General features: G+C 52.6%; 1 protein-coding gene and 1 long non-coding RNA gene across 3 annotated transcripts in view; one reads left to right on the top strand and one right to left on the bottom strand.

The window, feature by feature from the left end:
• The window catches only part of KCNA6 (potassium voltage-gated channel subfamily A member 6), a 37,882-nt gene extending 37,471 nt beyond the window's left edge, over nt 1–411 (top strand). For both annotated transcript variants that reach the window (XM_081593792.1, XM_081593793.1), the window contains one exon: nt 24–411. The gene's annotated coding sequence lies outside the window, so the exon portion shown is untranslated. The remainder of the gene's footprint in view (nt 1–23) is intronic.
• Nucleotides 412–4,779: 4,368 nt separating this feature from the next.
• Nucleotides 4,780–8,798, bottom strand: LOC145546602 (uncharacterized). The gene is made up of 3 exons (XR_014083069.1): nt 8,715–8,798; nt 7,504–7,851; nt 4,780–6,373 (listed from the first exon to the last, which is right to left on the bottom strand). It is a non-coding gene; the product is annotated as an uncharacterized LOC145546602 (long non-coding RNA).
• Nucleotides 8,799–15,491: the final 6,693 nt, after the last annotated feature.

Below are 15,491 nucleotides of genomic sequence, written 5' to 3'. Positions count from 1 at the left end.
TTCTTCTGATTTGTCCCTGGCAGAGAAGAAAGGAAGAGGCTGGCCCAGAGTTTCAAACCAGGAGACTTACACCTGTATTTCTGATAGCGGCTGGACAAAGAGGACCAGGACCCTCAACTTCTCCAGAAGATGAGACCGCACCCTCCTTGGGTGGACAGGCCTGATGCTCCTCCAGTGGCCTCCCATGAGCCATGACCAGGCTGGAAAAAACTGGGATGAGACCCACGGGCATTTAAAGATGGGACTTGGGATACTGGGCCGAGGCTGGGGCAGGGAGGTGAGACAGAAGAACTGAGGGTGCAGACAGAAGAAAGCAGGTGTGGAGGGGTCAGGGGTCGAATGATGCCAGCAAGCACATGGCTGTGCTGCAGGACCGTCCAGGAGGACTCACAATAAATACACTCGGAGTCTCGGAGGCTGTATGTTTCACTGCGTGAAAACACCAACAGCTAAGTTGAGCAGATGCATCAGGTAGTCGTGACAAAGGCAGGCAGGTACCCGAGGTGCCAGGACACCTGGCCAGCATCCTAGGGGCCACCCACAGATGGCATCAGCAAAAGTGGTTGAGTCCCCTCTGCAGTGACCCCACCCTGGACAGGGGACAATCTCCAAGGAGGCCAGGTGTGTCACCTGTGATCGAGGAGTGGTCTGCCTGCGGGCAAATGTCAAGACCAGATGATGAAGCCGTGCACGGGGTCTCCCAGAACAGCGGGGGCTTCTTTCTAGTGTGTGACTCACTCCACTCCTGGCCTGTCCCCTGGGGAAGGAGAGCAATTCCACTTCTGGGACGTCCCTCCTCCTCAACTCCCTCCCTCCCTGCAGCATCTGTCCAGGGTGCTCTAGGGGAGACATTCCCACGAGCGCCCACTCATCCAAGTGTCTTGTCCTCTTGGTGACAAAATGCATGAGGCTGATTTTCTTGCCTTGGGCTTACTTTTCTAATTAGATGTTGCCAGGGTTACTGTCTGCTTTAATGCCGGACCCTCCCAGATCTGAGTGCTGGGTCACCAAACTTCAGGTGCTTTGGAAGCAGGGACCATCATCTCAGCCACATGACCACCTGATGTCTAGTAAAGCCCCAGATGTGGACTCATCACTCACAAAGTATCTGGTGAACGAGTAAGGTCGTGAATGAATGAATGTAGGCTCTGGTTAATATACACAGTTAGCACTTGTTGTTTAGTCGCTAAGTCGTATCCGACTCTTTGTGACCCCATGGACTATAGCCCACCAGGTTCCTCTGTCCATGGGATTTCCCAGGCCAGAATACTGGAATGGGTTGCCATTCCCTTCTCCAAGGATCTTCCCGACCCAGGGATCGATCCATGTCTCCTACATTGGCAGGCAGATTCTTTACCACTGAGCCACCTGGGAAGCCAGAGAGTGGGGGAGTGGAGACCAGATTAATGTAGGGGGACAGGAGAAGGCTGACCTGGAAGGGAATGTTCAAGTGAAGAGCAGAGGGCGTCAAGGAATGAGGGAGGTGTTCTGGATGAAAAGGCCTGGGGGTGGGAGGCTTGCTGGGGTGTTTTAGGAGCGCAAGGGGGCCAGCGTGTCTGGAGGGCAGTGAACCCGCAGGGCACAAGGTCAAGGTGAGCTGGGCGCCGAGGGTGGTCCAGCCAGGCAGGGCCTTGGAGGCACTGAAAGGACTTTGCCTGGACTTAGACTTGGAGGGGAAGCCATTGCACCAGAGTTCTGAGCGGAGAAGGGATATGATCGGACTTAAAATTGAACAGACTTTCCAGTTGGGAAGCTGGTGGGATAACCCAGGTGAGAGCGGCTGGTGGTTGAACCCCGCTGTCCTCAGTTGGGGGGAGTGATGAGAAGCACAGATTCTGCATAACTTTGAAAAGAGAGCCAACAGGAGGGATTGGGTGTGAGATTAAGAGAAAGAGTGAAGGCAAGGATGACTTCCAGCCTGTCAGGGAGAGACGGAACACTGGAGGCTGGACCACCCTCTCTGGCTGTGCTGGAGACCCAGCGACCCCCTCCCAGAGGCCAGGGTGCAGGATGACCTCACCCACCAGACTCTGCCCCCATCACAGCCTGACTCTGCCCCCAGCCCCACTGCCCTCTCTGGTGGATGGGTGAGGGTCAGCTGCTTCTGCCCCCGCCGTCTGTCTCCCTGATCCCACGTCCAGGACAGACTGCATCTGCGTTTCTGTGATTCAGTCTAGTCTCTCCCTCCTGGGAAGGTTGGGGACCTGGCCGGCCTTGGTCTTGGCAGTCAAGGTATTGTCACCTCCCAGGGCAGCCAAGCCAGAGTGGGTACATGGGAGACCAGAATTGCCTGAGGCTGAGACCTTGGAGAAGAAAACGCTGGGATGGTTGGGGCGCGCCAGTAGGAGAACCTGAAATCGATCTGAGAAAAGAAGAAACAGCAGCAGGAGGCTGACAACACATCTCTCCTGGCTCCTGGAGGGGCCATGGAGGCCTCGTCCAGGGTGGACAAATGGACAGCAGGAAGCCTATTGTTGCAGGCCATCCTCAGACCGCCCTGCTCTCTGTCTGCATTTGGGATGCACCATTTCCGGGGGTGGCGCTTATCTTCATTTTTTTTTTTAAATTTATTTATCTTAATTGGTTTTTTGCCATACATCAGTGTGAATTGGCCACAGGCACACACGTGTCCCCTCCAACCTGAACCCCTCCCACTTGCCTCCCCACCCCATCCCTTCAGGTTGTCACAGAGCACCGGCTTTGGGTGACCAGCGTCATACATCAAACTCTTGTCTTTGTTTTGAGGTGACTTCACTTTCACGCATTGGAGAAGGAAATGGCAACCCATCCAGTATTCTTGCCTGGAGAATCCCAAGGATGGAGGAGCCTGCTAGGCTGCCGTCTATGGGGTCGCACAGAGTCGGACACGACTGATGCGACTTAGCAGCAGCAGCAGCAGGAAACTGATTTACAAAGCCACTTGCCGGCGCTGTGGGCTGGTGTCAGGAGCAACGCTGCTTCCTGAGCTCAGCTGTGCTGGCTGGTGTCCGGGGAGCCCACTGGGCCATCCGAGGTTGTGGGGGGAGGTCTCGGGGCTGCCCTCTAGCTCAGCTCAGCTTCCCCAACAGCAGAGCGACAGGCGCTGTGGGCTGAGAGTCCAGAGACCTGGGACCCAGTTCCAGCTCTGCCACTAAACTCCGTGTGTAACGCATGTTGAGACTTTGCACATCCTTATCACCTGAGGAATGCAGAGCCAGACCCGGAGATCTCCCATGTCTCTTCCCACTTAGAATTTTGAGATGTTTAACTCTGTCACTTGGGTAACTGAGAGCGAATTGATCTCTGGATACCTGACGGCAGACAAAAGCCCTCTTGTCTTGCTTAGGAAGATCATATGGGCTCAATTCTTATTAAGCATCTATACCTGCAAGGTCCATATAGTCAAACTATACTACTGGATTTTCCAGTAGTCATGTACGGATGTGAGAGTTGGACCATAAAGAAGGCTGAGCACCAAAGAACTGATGCTTTCAAACTGTGGTGCTGGAGAAGACTCTTGAGAGTCCTTTGAACTGCAAGGAAATCATCCCTGAATATTCATTGGAAGGACTGATGCTGAAGCTGTAATACTTTGGCCATCTGATGTGAAGAGCGGGCTCATTGGAAAAGACCCTGATGCTGGGGAAGATTGAGAGCAGGAGGAGAAGAGGGTGACAGAGGATGAGATGGTTGGATGGTATCACCAACTCGATGGACATGAGTTTGAGCAAGCTCTGGGAGTTGGTGATAGACAGGGAAGCCTGGTGTGCTGCAGTCCATGCGGTCACAAAGACTTGAACACTACCTAGTGACAGAACAACAACAAACACCTGCAGGTTCTGTAACAACCAGGTGATGGGCTGTGTCTGTTCTGGGATTCAGGCAGGAATGGCTTGTTGATGGATTGCGTGCAACACAGGATTGTTCTGATTATATGAGTTAATGAAGAAGCAGAGCCTGGCTGCCCTCATCACATGTGCATGTTAGTGACAGTTAGTCACTGTCATGACTATTATGGGCTGGCCATGTAGACATCTTTTCCCGCTCAGTTCAGTTCAGTTCAGTCGCTCAGTCGTGTCCGACTCTTCACAACCCCATGGACTGTAACACGCCAGACTTCCCTGTCCATCACCAACTTCCATAAATTGCTCAAACTCATGTCCATTGAGTCAGTGATGCCATCCAACCATCTCATCCTCTGTCGTCCCCTTCTCCTCCTGCCCTCAATCTTTCCCAGCAGCAGGATCTTTTCCAATGAGCCAGTTCTTTGCATCAGCTGACCAAAGTATTGGAGCTTCAGCTTCAGCATCAGTCCTTCCAATGAATATCCAGGTCTGATTTCCTTTTGGATTGACTAGTTTGATATCCTAAGGAGAATTCCTGGGTCTCGTTTCCTCAGGCTTCCAAGTGCAAACCCTGATTGACCCCTTGGCCTGGAGTCCTTGGCTCTGTGGGTGGCAGAAGGGCCTCCTCCATCTCTCGGCTCAACCTCAGACTATGATGCTGGCCCTATGGTGGGAGAGGTGAGGCCGAGGTGCATCAGACTGTTGTCATGCTCTTCCTGGAAGTTCTGGGTGGCTGTCAGGCTCCCTCCAAGTGTAGGAGGTTATGAGCAATGCTGTGCTTCCTTGTAGGTGAGTGGTAGACCGTGGGCTCATCAGAGAGTCGAGGCATCTCAGAGCATCTCAGGGATCGGCGATCAGCTGGTTGACCTGCATGCTCCCCCCCACCAACACGTGGAAGAAGACAAGCCCCAGAAAAGTAACAGGGGTTTGTCCACAGTGGGCAGTGAGTGGCTGGAAGAGATGTCCTGGTTGGGAGGCTAGGGCTCAGGGCCCTTGAGCTTGTTGCTGATTCTGAGGCCTGAAGTCACAGCCTCCTGTCCTGGAGGTGGAAACAACTTCCTCCAAAATCTACTACTTGAGATGACTTGTGAGAATCTGGACTGTGCTCATCAGCTCCATTCCTTCCCGGCAGGTCCTTGCAGCTCCCTTTCTGGTCCCCAGTCACCTGCCATTGCCAACAGCGCCACTAGAGGGAGCCACCACTGCTTCTGTTTTTCCCATCGGTGGGATGGGACACCCTGGGGCTGCCCTGGGAGCCGGACACCTCCTGGCTCTCGGTCACTCCGAGGGGTCCCTGCGTGTCTAGCCACATCTGCTGATTGAGTCCGTTTAGGGCTTAGAGTCTGCACTGCTTTTCTGGGGCCACCAGGGTCTCTACCCAGCAGTCCTGATGTAGCCGGATGTCCAGGGAGTGGAGATGACCTCTTCCTCACCGCTCCTTTGTCCATCCGTGCAGGAGCCCCAGGAGATGCTTCTCAGAGAGCCAGGGCAGATGCAGGGAGAGCCAACGCTCCAAAGGCTCCCGGATCCCTGGCCTGGGAAGTCCAGCGGGCAACTTGATGGGCCCCCTGCCTGGGAGTGGCCCCTACCTCCTGGAAGAGGCAAAAGAGTAGCTGGAAACTGCCCTGAAAACTGCACTCAGAGGCCTGACATCCCGAGGACTTCTGCCCGAGTTGCTGTCAGTGATGGGAAATTATCCACAAGGGCCAGGAGATGACGTGGCAAAGAGATCAGGTGTCTTTTGGAAAAGTGATTTTCCAGTTCAGATGCCACTTGGTCACAGAGATTCTCTGGAATCCCACCAGGCTGAATTATCCAGAAGGCCTACCTGCCATCAGGGTTAGGAGTGGAAGGATGGATAAGTAACCTTGTGCATAACCTTGTATCCTCTAGGGCAAGTCTTCACTTCTGGGCCTCAGTTTCCATCTCGGTCAAACAGGGGTTTATATTTCTTCCTCAAGTTGTTCTGGTGTAAGTTCAGGTTGTTAGGTTTATATTTCAATGCTTTATAAGGCCCCTCCCGCAAGGGACAGCGGTCTGTTCAGTTTGTCCTCTTGCACCGTGGCTCATTTGTCACCAACTCTCTGCTTTCCACGGTTTAAAGGATGTTAAACGTCATTGTCTTTCGCCACGTGAGCTTCTTTCAAAAATCCCACTAAAAATAAAATTAGACTGACCTCTTAGAACCAGTGAACTCATCAAAAATGATTCTGAGCCCTCTGTGCTTAGGTGTCAACAGTAGTTGATCATTTCTCGGCAATAGGCTGGAAAAGCTCAAAAGGAGGGGCCAGGGTTTACACTTTCTGTGTCAACAATCACTTGCCTGCTGTCTGGTTTCTTCCCTGGTCCTGCTGATTTCTGAGGGGCTGGGACCAGCTCGTCAGGGCTCTGTGATGCTGCCTCACGGCCTGGTGACAGGGTCCTCATTTCTCTGAACTTCCAGGCACTGCTTTGTCTCTTAAAGATGACTCGGTGACTAAGACTCCATCCCAGACTTGGTTGTGGTGGAAAAGAAAGTGGATGACAATGGAAGGGGGTGAAGAAATTTCCTTAGAGGCAAGGAGAAGAAATTCCTTCCAATTAATACATTGTTCTGGGCAACGCATAATTGATTGGAATAAGGAAGATGTGCTTTTTCAGTTTTCGTTTTGTCTAGTGCTTTTAAAATGTTTTTTTTTTTTTTTTTAACAAATTATTTATTTATTTGGCTGCATTGGGTCTTTGTTGCAGTGCCCAGGCTCAGTAGTTGCAATGCAAGGGCTTAATTGCCCTGAGGTATAGGGGATCTTAGTTCCCCATCTAGGGATTGAACCTGCGCCTCTAGCATTGGAAGGTGTATTCTTAACCACCAGACCACCAGGGATGTCCCTGTCTAGTGCCTTAATAGTCAAGAAAGGCTCCAGATATTAACGGGAGCAGGATACCAGGGGCGTGTGTGATCCAGGGTAGGCCTTCTCATCCCTTTACTGTGGATCCAGATCATCTGGAGACCTTGTTAAAGTGCAGATTCCTGGGCTCCAACCCCCAGAGTTACTGAAACAGTAGGTCTGAGAAGGGGCCCAGGAACATGCATTTATATTAAGCTCTGGGAGAAGGAAATGGCAACCCAGTCCAGTATTCTTGCCTGGACAATCCCATGGATGGAGGAGCCTGGTAGGCTACAGTCCATGGGGTTGCAAAGAGTCGGACACGACTGAGCGACTTCACTGGGTAACACCAAGGCTGCAGGTCAGGACACCAGGCTGGGGGGTGGCACTGGCATAGGACACAATGGTGCGTCATCTACACCCAGGGTGGCGAGCCCAGTGAAGATCCTAACCGGGGATTGTTGCACTCTTAGGGAACAGTCACTGCCATGGATGCTAGCACAGCTAAATCTCCAAGGAAACAGAAGGTCCCCACCCCCCTCCCACTGTTATTCACAAGGCTCTGGTGCTAACTAAGAGGAAGTGAAACTGTCAGTCGCACAGTCGTGTTCGACTCTTTGCGACCTCATGGACTGTGGCCCTCCAGGCTGTTCTGTCCATGGGATTCTCCAGGCAAGAATACTGGAGTGGGTTGCCATTCCCTCCTCCAGGGCATCTTCTTGACCCAGGGATCCAACCTGGGTCTCCTGCATTGCAGGCAGATTCTTTACTGTCTGAGCCAGCAGGGAAGGCCAAAATTCTTGGCTAATTACCGTGTTGCCAGGAAGCATCCCAGGTCCGTGCTCTGAGCTTCTGGCCCCTGCTGGCCACCAGGTGGGGCAGGGTGATTTCTTTCCAGGCCTGAGGGGCTGACAAGAGGAAAAGTACTGCGGAGATGGGAGCAGAGACTTTCAGGTAGCCCTCTGTGTATGCCAGCCTCCGCAGTGCCACTGCCGTCTCCGCGTGACCCTACTCCATCCACAGCTAGGGTGTGGTGGGGAGGGGGGACTGTTGGCTTTTCAAGCTGCTTGTTCCTCCTCCTGTTGTCTCCCAAGTGCATCCTCGTTCACCCCCTGCGCAGTCAGTGACTGTGGCTTGAGATGAAAGGGATATGGCTCCTCCTGCACCAAAGAGGGAATGACAGGAGGAGGAGAGGGACCAGAATGTTATGAATGGAGGGACCAGAAGCCTTTCTTCTCTGCCTGGGGCCTGACATTTTCTCCAGCTCTCTGTGATAGCATTTTGGCCTGCGCAGATAAGCAGACTCCCTTTTTTATGGAAAAAAACAAAAAGGTGTGTGTGTGTGTGTGTGTATGTGTGTTTGGACTACAAGCTCCCACCCCACATACACCCCTTAAAGTGTCTTTGGGTAAGAGATGTGGCTCACTTGGTAAAGAACCCGCCTGCCAAGGCACGAGATGCAAGAGACACAGGTTCGATCCCTGGGTTGGGAAAGAGCCCCTGGAGGAGGGCATGGCAGCCCACTCCAGTATTCTTGCCTGGAAAATTTCACGGACAGAGAAGCCTGGCAGGCTATATATAGTCCATGGGATCGCAAAGAGTCGGACGTGACTGAGCGCGCGCGCATACACATACACACACACACACACACACACACACACACACCCCATCCTTCCTAAGCAGAGCCATGTCCCTGCTCTGTTGGCTCACTCCCTATCTAGATAGCTCTACTGCCAGCCTCCCAGATCATCTTAAACCAAAGAACACGGGGTCCCCCTTCCCCTGCACTGATGTCTGGGATATAAATTCTGACTTTCCTAGTGACAGTGTCCCAAAGGGCTTCTTTGTCCCTTGTTGACTGCGAAGGCAGTCGCTCTCCAAGACGGAGCATCAGTCTCACGGCTCCTGCAGCTCTTGGGATGGCAGGGACTCTCAGCACGGGATCCGAGGCTGCCCTACAGCCGCCCCTGAACTTGCATCTTTGGGGACCCTGCAGGGCCTGTCCCCTCTGGCACCTGCCCACCTCCACAGCGGACTCCAGCTGCTGCCGCTTCCAGTGCAGCCTGCCCGCTGGGACCAGGCAGGGGTCTTGCGGCCGGCAGTCAGGGAGCATGCGTGGTCCAGGGCCCTTCTCCGCGCGGAGTGAGATGCTGATGCAGGTCCTTGAAGGACCCCGCCCCGCCCCCTCCCCCTCCGCCATCCCCAGCGCCGTAACTGACCCGGAACGTCAGAGGCAGGAAATTCGTTGTTCCAGTTGAATTTTGCTGCAGTTTCTTTTTTTTCCTTCCTTAGATGCTGAGAGCTATTTTTAGCCAGGGATTTTTTTTTTTTTTTTGCAGGGGATCCACAGTCTATTTTTAAAGCCCTTACGGAGGCTAAAGCATCCAGTGTCCCCCAAGAGAATTTTTGGAGTTAGGTGGGAGAGGCCTTCCTGAAGATGAGAGGGTGGTCCGGGAAGGCCTAGGGAGGGCTGGCAGAGGCTGGGCCCCAGGCAGTGGTGGGGGTCTATGCAGACCCCACCCTGCTTGTCATCTGTGTCATTGGTTTAACGTACTGCGTGCGTTTCCTTCTCTGTTTCTCGAATTTCTACACTCACGTCTCTCCCCATCCCGTCCTTCCAGGCCCCCCTGACAGAGGAGAGCTGGGTCGTGGAAGGTTTTGGGCACTGAGTCCAGCAGGAGGCCAGCCCTGGGTGAAGAGAGGGGCTGAGGGGGCCCAGGCGGTGGCCGGAGGTGGAGAAGCGGCTGGGCAAGGATCCGGTAACCGCAGGCTCCACAGGAGGGACAGAAAGAGGAGGAACTGGGGACCCAGGGCAAGGCTGCTTCTAGGAAAACTCAGGTTCCGTTCCGAGCCGCCTGGACAGAGGCACTGATGGCAGGAGGTGCTGAGGGCCCAACAGACCTGCCCTCCCGCTCCCTTGGGCTTTCTGACCACAGCCTGTGGGACTGGATGGGGCAGGTGGGGAGAGGAGCCGGGCTGGAAAATTCCAAACAGAGTTGGTGAAAACGTTCTGCAGCTGAACCGAAGTCTCCTCTCTCTCTCTCTCCTCTGCACCTAGGGAAGGACGGAGGACACCTCGCAGGAGGTCCCGGTCCTTCCACACCCCTCCTTTCTCCCTCCTCCTGGAACTGAATCCACTGGGCTGCTTTGAAAACGACCAGGTGGCTTGGTGCCCCCTGGTCCCGCCCCTGCCCTTCCCCACCATCTCTGGCTGCACCTGGAGGAGAGGAGGTGGGAGGCAGGGATGGAGGGGGTCCTGGATTCCATCCAGCTCATTAGCCAACCATCACCTTGCCAGTCGGCCAAGTGCGCTGGGGATGCTGCTGGGGTCCAGTGGGGCTGGCAGCAGTACCCTTCCTGGTCTCTGCCAGCACTGCAGACCATCCAGGTCGGTCTGGCCTCCCTGCCACCAGAGGGCAAGGGGCCCAGCCCTGGGTGCCCCAGAGAGATGCCCATACTCTGCAGCTTCCCCACTGTGACCCACCTGGAATCAGGCCAATCTCAGCATGCCCTCCTAGCCTGGTACGTCAGGGTCAGGCTCCACAGAGCCCAGGACCCCCTCTTTCTGGAGCGTCTGCTCCATCACTCTGACTTCATCAGTGAGGCTTCCCTGCCCACTTCCACGTGAGATCGTCATCCCCTCCCCTTTACCTGTGTGCCCCTCCTGGCTGAGGTTTCTCATCATCAGACACACGCGCATCCTCCCATCTCCTATTCATTATCTGCCTCCAGTAACATAAGTCCCATCAAGACAGGAATTTCCTTTCCTCTGTTCTTGACAAGTCCCTCAACGCCCAGGGCAGCACTGGCATATTTTAAGCACTGAATGTGTATTTGCCGAATGAATTAATAAAAAAGAATCAAAATGTGCCATGGTGGAGGCGCCCCTAGGGAGGCTTTCTCTCTGACTCTCTCTCCCCTGAGCAGAGCATTCAGGGAGGTGACCAAATGGGGACACCTTCCTTCCCAGCACACACAGACAAGATCAGTTTTGGCCCCAGAATAACAAGCGGTTCAGAAGCTCAGCAGGAAGGGACTGAAGAGGTCCTCAGATCTAAGCCCCACATTTGTGCAGAAGAGGGGACCGAAGCCCGGAGAGGTGAGGTCACCTGCCCAGAGTCACACAGCCCATGAGAGACAGACAGCAGAACCTGGGTCCCCTGCTCCAGGGTTATGATTCTGGGGATGCCAGAGACCATCCACCTGTTCTGCCTCAAAATGAAAGGAAAGCATTGTATTCCTTCCCAGGCTAGGGAGCAAGTGCTTTCCTGACCCTGAGGGGTAAGTGTTAGTCGCTCAGTCGTGCCTGACTCTTTGCAACCCCATGGACTGTAGCCCCCCAGGCTCCTCTGTCCATGGGATTCTCCAGGCAAGAATACTGGAGTGGGTTGCCATTCCCTTCTCCAGGAGATCTTCCTGACCCAGGGATTGAACCCGGGTTTCCTGCACTGCAGGCACATTCTTTACTATCTGAGCTACCAGGGAAGATTTCCCCCAAACTCGGGGTGGACAGATCAGCAAACCAATGTCCCAGGCTCCCAGCCAGCTTCAGGGCTCACTGCCTGTGAAGATGTTGGCTCTCAGCAGGACCCAGGCCAGGAGCAGTAAAGAACTCACTTGACAAAAAGAGACACTCTGCATCTCCAGGAGGCGATCGATGGCTGCATGCCCTCATTCCCAGTGGAGCCAAAGTCCTCACCAGGGCTCATCGACAGGAGGACTGATCTATGTGATTTCATCACACTCAGGTGGCCTGTGTGAATGTCACAGATTATGAAGTACCCTGGTCTGGGAACAGCAGTCCCGCAGCCAGAGCATCAGTGACCTTAACTCCCACCTGCACTGAACACCCACTTACCCTGGAGAAACAGGGCAAGGGGAGTGTTCCATGCAGAGGGGCACTGCAGTGAGCTGAGCACTGAACTGGGTGAGCTCACTGAACTGGGGTACGGGGCGTGGGGGACAGCTGCTGGGACACACTTGCAGGACTGCCAGACGCTGAACCAATGCTGTGAATGTGGACACCGCAATCATGTGCCTGGGGCTCCCTATGAACCAGATCCCAGTCTTTGACACAGGCCCCTGAAACCCTGGAGCAACCTTATGGGTGGGTATTAGTGGTGGCTCAGATGATAATCTGCCTGCGATGCAGGAGACCTGGGTTGGATCCCTAGGTCTGGAAGATCCCCTGGAGAAGGGAATGGCAACCCACTCCAATATACTTGCCTGGAAAATACTGTGGACAGAGGAGTCTTGTGGGCTATAGTCCATGGGGTCGCAAAGAGTTGGACACGACTGAGTGACTTACACTTTCACCTTCACTTAAAGAGGCACAGAGGAGTTAAAGTCCCCAACATCTCACTGTTGATTGGGGTTGGGGATGGGAGTCCAACGCTGACTCAAGAAGACCCTCACGCCAGTCTTCTCTTTGACGTTGATGGAGGTGGTCGATGCTACTCTTCGGGAGCACTTACTTGTGTGCCATGCTGTGCCAAGTCGCTTCAGTCATGTCCAACTCTATGCAACCCCATGGACTGTAGACTGCCAGGCTCATCTGTCCATGGGATTCTCCAGGCAAGAATACTGGAGTGGATTGCCATTCCCTTCTCCAGGGGTCTTCCTGACCCAAGGATCAAACCAGCATGTCTTACGTCTTGCCTGCATTGGCAGGTGGGTTCTTTACCACTAGTGCCACCTGGGAAGCCAATCCCACTCAAAGCACTTTACATGTGTTAATCCATTTAACCCCCTCAACTGCCCTGGAGATAGATACTATTGTAGATGAAGAAGTGGGGACATTCACTTGGGTAAATTGCAAACTGACTGCAGGTAGTAAAGAGTGAAGAAGGATTTGCAGAATGGGACAATGCAGAATTGTTGCTGTTTAGTCACTAAGTCATGTCTGACTCTTTGCAATCCCATGGACTGTAGTTTGCCAAGCTCTTCTGTCCATGGGATTTCCCAGGAAGGAATACTGGAGTGGGTTGCCTTTTCCTCCTCCAGGGCATCTTCCTGACCCAGGGATCAATCAAACCTGTGTCTTCTGAATTGGCAGGCAATTTCTTTACCACTGAGCCACCCATGTGGAAGCCCCGTGTGGAGCTGAGCATGGTCCTATTTCTCTAGGACTGGGGACCAACCTGGTCATACGTTAGACCACAGTTAGAGACAAATGCTTGTGTATCCTGTGTCCTGTTCTAGAAGGAAACGCTGTTCCTTGAAGATTCCTCCCAGGTGGTTTTGAGTGTCCCCAAAGTGCCTCAGACACTCTAAGACTCTGTTCCGGCAGCAAGTGCGAGGTCCCATCATTATTTTCCTCTCAAGCCAGGATTATCTCTCATTCTCCTCCACTATCTGCTGCAGCTCCTGACTTGAAATTTTCTCCACATGAGCCTGAAAGGAAGAGCAGCTTCACCAGCCCAGGCTGCTCTGTGTAGCCCACACGTCACAGATTTTAGAGGGAAAAACTCTCAGTATTTACTGCTTATCAAATCCATCCTCCTTGCTTCTCCCCAGCCCCCAGCAAGGATTCAGGTACAGGTCCTGGAGGCTGGGTGACCTGAGTGACACTCAGGACCATACTCTTCCTCTCTTCCCCACTGATGCTGCCGTTGGTGCTAGTCTAGAATTTTTTCCTCCCCAGCAGACAAGCTTCCTAATGTCCATTGCCTGCTCTGTCAGATTCTCCCTGATGGTCCTTCAGATGTGCAGATGACCTGAATACAAGGTGAAGGAGCTTCTCTTCTCCAGCCTTTGTTTTAAAATGAGGCAGGTGGCGGTGGGGAGGAGGTGTGCAGCAATACTCATAAGGGCTGCTGAAGGCTGCGTCACTGCAGCAAGAGAACATGGGGAGTAATTTCTAATTTTCACAGCACTTTTGCTTTCCCTGGGTCATCCTCTCCCCTTTCAAGTCATCTGTGATGAACCACCACATCTTCAGGCACTTCTGCTGCCCTGTCGATTTCCGGAGTGGCACGGTTCCAGCACTGAGCTTCTGGTCAAAGATGCAGCTTCTGGGAGGACATGGTCTGCTAAGGGCTCTGGCTGAGCTAACACTGAAATGTGCAGGGTGGGAGAGCCCTGGGCCAGATTCCATTTGTAGGAACCATCACGTGCCTCTGTGTGTTTTAAAATAAGGGTTCCTGTTTGTCTACTAGGTTATCTATCTGACCATAGTGTGGGTTTTCATAAGGGACTTGGGAGGTCCACACTGTTAACTTGGCCCCAGGAGTCTCCAAAGCCTGTCCTTGCCCATATAGCAGGAAGAGAGCGAAGGGCACTGAATTGTGTCCTTCCCTGAGATTTTTCTGGTCCAAAGACATTCCACCTAAGGACAGAAATCAGAAGAATGCATAGGCAGAGACTGACTTACAGTCTTAAGGTACTGCTTCTGGGAATAACAGTGGTGATGATGATCTGAGGCTAATAATGATGATGTTGATGGTGATGATGGTCATGATGGTGGTGATGGTGATGACAGTCACGATGGTGGTGATGATGGTGGTGATGGTGATGATAGTCATGATGGTGGTGATGTTGATGATGATGGTGGTGATGGTGATGATGGTGGAGATGATGGTGTGATGGTGATGATGATGGTGATGATGGTCATGATTTTAATGATGATGGTGATGTTGATGGTGGTGATGGTGGTGATGATGGTCATACTGGTGGTGATGGTGGTGATGCTGATGATGGTGGTGGTGATGGTGATGATGGTGGTGGTGATGGGGTGGTGATGGTGATGATGATGGTGGTGATAGTGATGATGTTGATATCAGCTAGTGCTTCAATTCTGTTCAGTTCAGTTGCTCAGTTGTGTCCAACTCTTTGTGACCCCGTGAACCTCAGCACACCAGGCCTCCCTGTCCATCACCAGCTCCTGGAGTTTACCCAAACTCATGTCCATTGAGTCAGTGATGCCATCCAACCATCTCATCCTCTGTTGTCCCCTTCTCCTCCTGCCCTCAATCTTTCCCAGCATCAGGGTCTTTTCCAATGAGTCAGTTCTTCTCATCAGGTGGCCAAAGTACTGGAATTTCAGCTTCAACATAAGTCTTTCCAATGAACACCCAGGGCTGATCTCCCTTAGGATGGACTGGTTGAATCTCCTTGTGGTCCTAGGGACTCTCAAGAGTCTTCTCCAACACCACAGTTCAAAAGCATCAATTCTTCAGTGCTCAGCTTTCTTTATAGTCCAACTCTCACATCCTTACATGACCACTGGAAAAACCACAGCCTTGACTAGATGGAACTTTGTTGGCAAAGAAATGTCTCTGCTTTTTAATATGCTATTTAGGTTGGTCATAACTTTCCTTCCAAGGAGTAAGCGTCTTTTAATTTCATGGCTGCAATCACCATCTGCAGTGATTTTGGAGCCCCAAAAAACAAAGTCAGCCACTGTTTCCACTGTTTCCCCATCTATTTGTGATGAAGTGATGAGACTGGATGCCATGATCTTAGTTTTCTGAGTGTTGAGCTTTAAGTCAACTTTTTCAATCTCCTCTTTCACTTTCATCAAGAGGCTCTTTAGTTCTTCTTCACTTTCTGCCATAAGGGTGACGTCATCTGCATATCTGAGGTTATTGATATTTCTCCCAGCAATCTTGATTCCAGCTTGTGCTTCTTCCAGCCCGGCATTTCTCATGATGTACTCTGCATATAAGTTAAATAAGCAGGGTGACAATATACAGCCTTGTTGTACTCCTTTTCCTATTTGGAACCTGTCTGTTGTTCCATGTCCAGTTCTAACTGTTGCTTCCTGACCTGTATACAGGTTTCTCAAGAGGCAGGTCAGGTG

The sequence above is a fragment of the Giraffa tippelskirchi genome, chromosome 4 (genome assembly GCF_054371585.1).
Source record: "Giraffa tippelskirchi isolate mGirTip1 chromosome 4, T2T-mGirTip1v1.2.pri, whole genome shotgun sequence".
Classification (NCBI taxonomy): Eukaryota; Metazoa; Chordata; class Mammalia; order Artiodactyla; family Giraffidae; genus Giraffa; species Giraffa tippelskirchi.
This window is presented reverse-complemented; position numbering and strand designations above follow the sequence as displayed.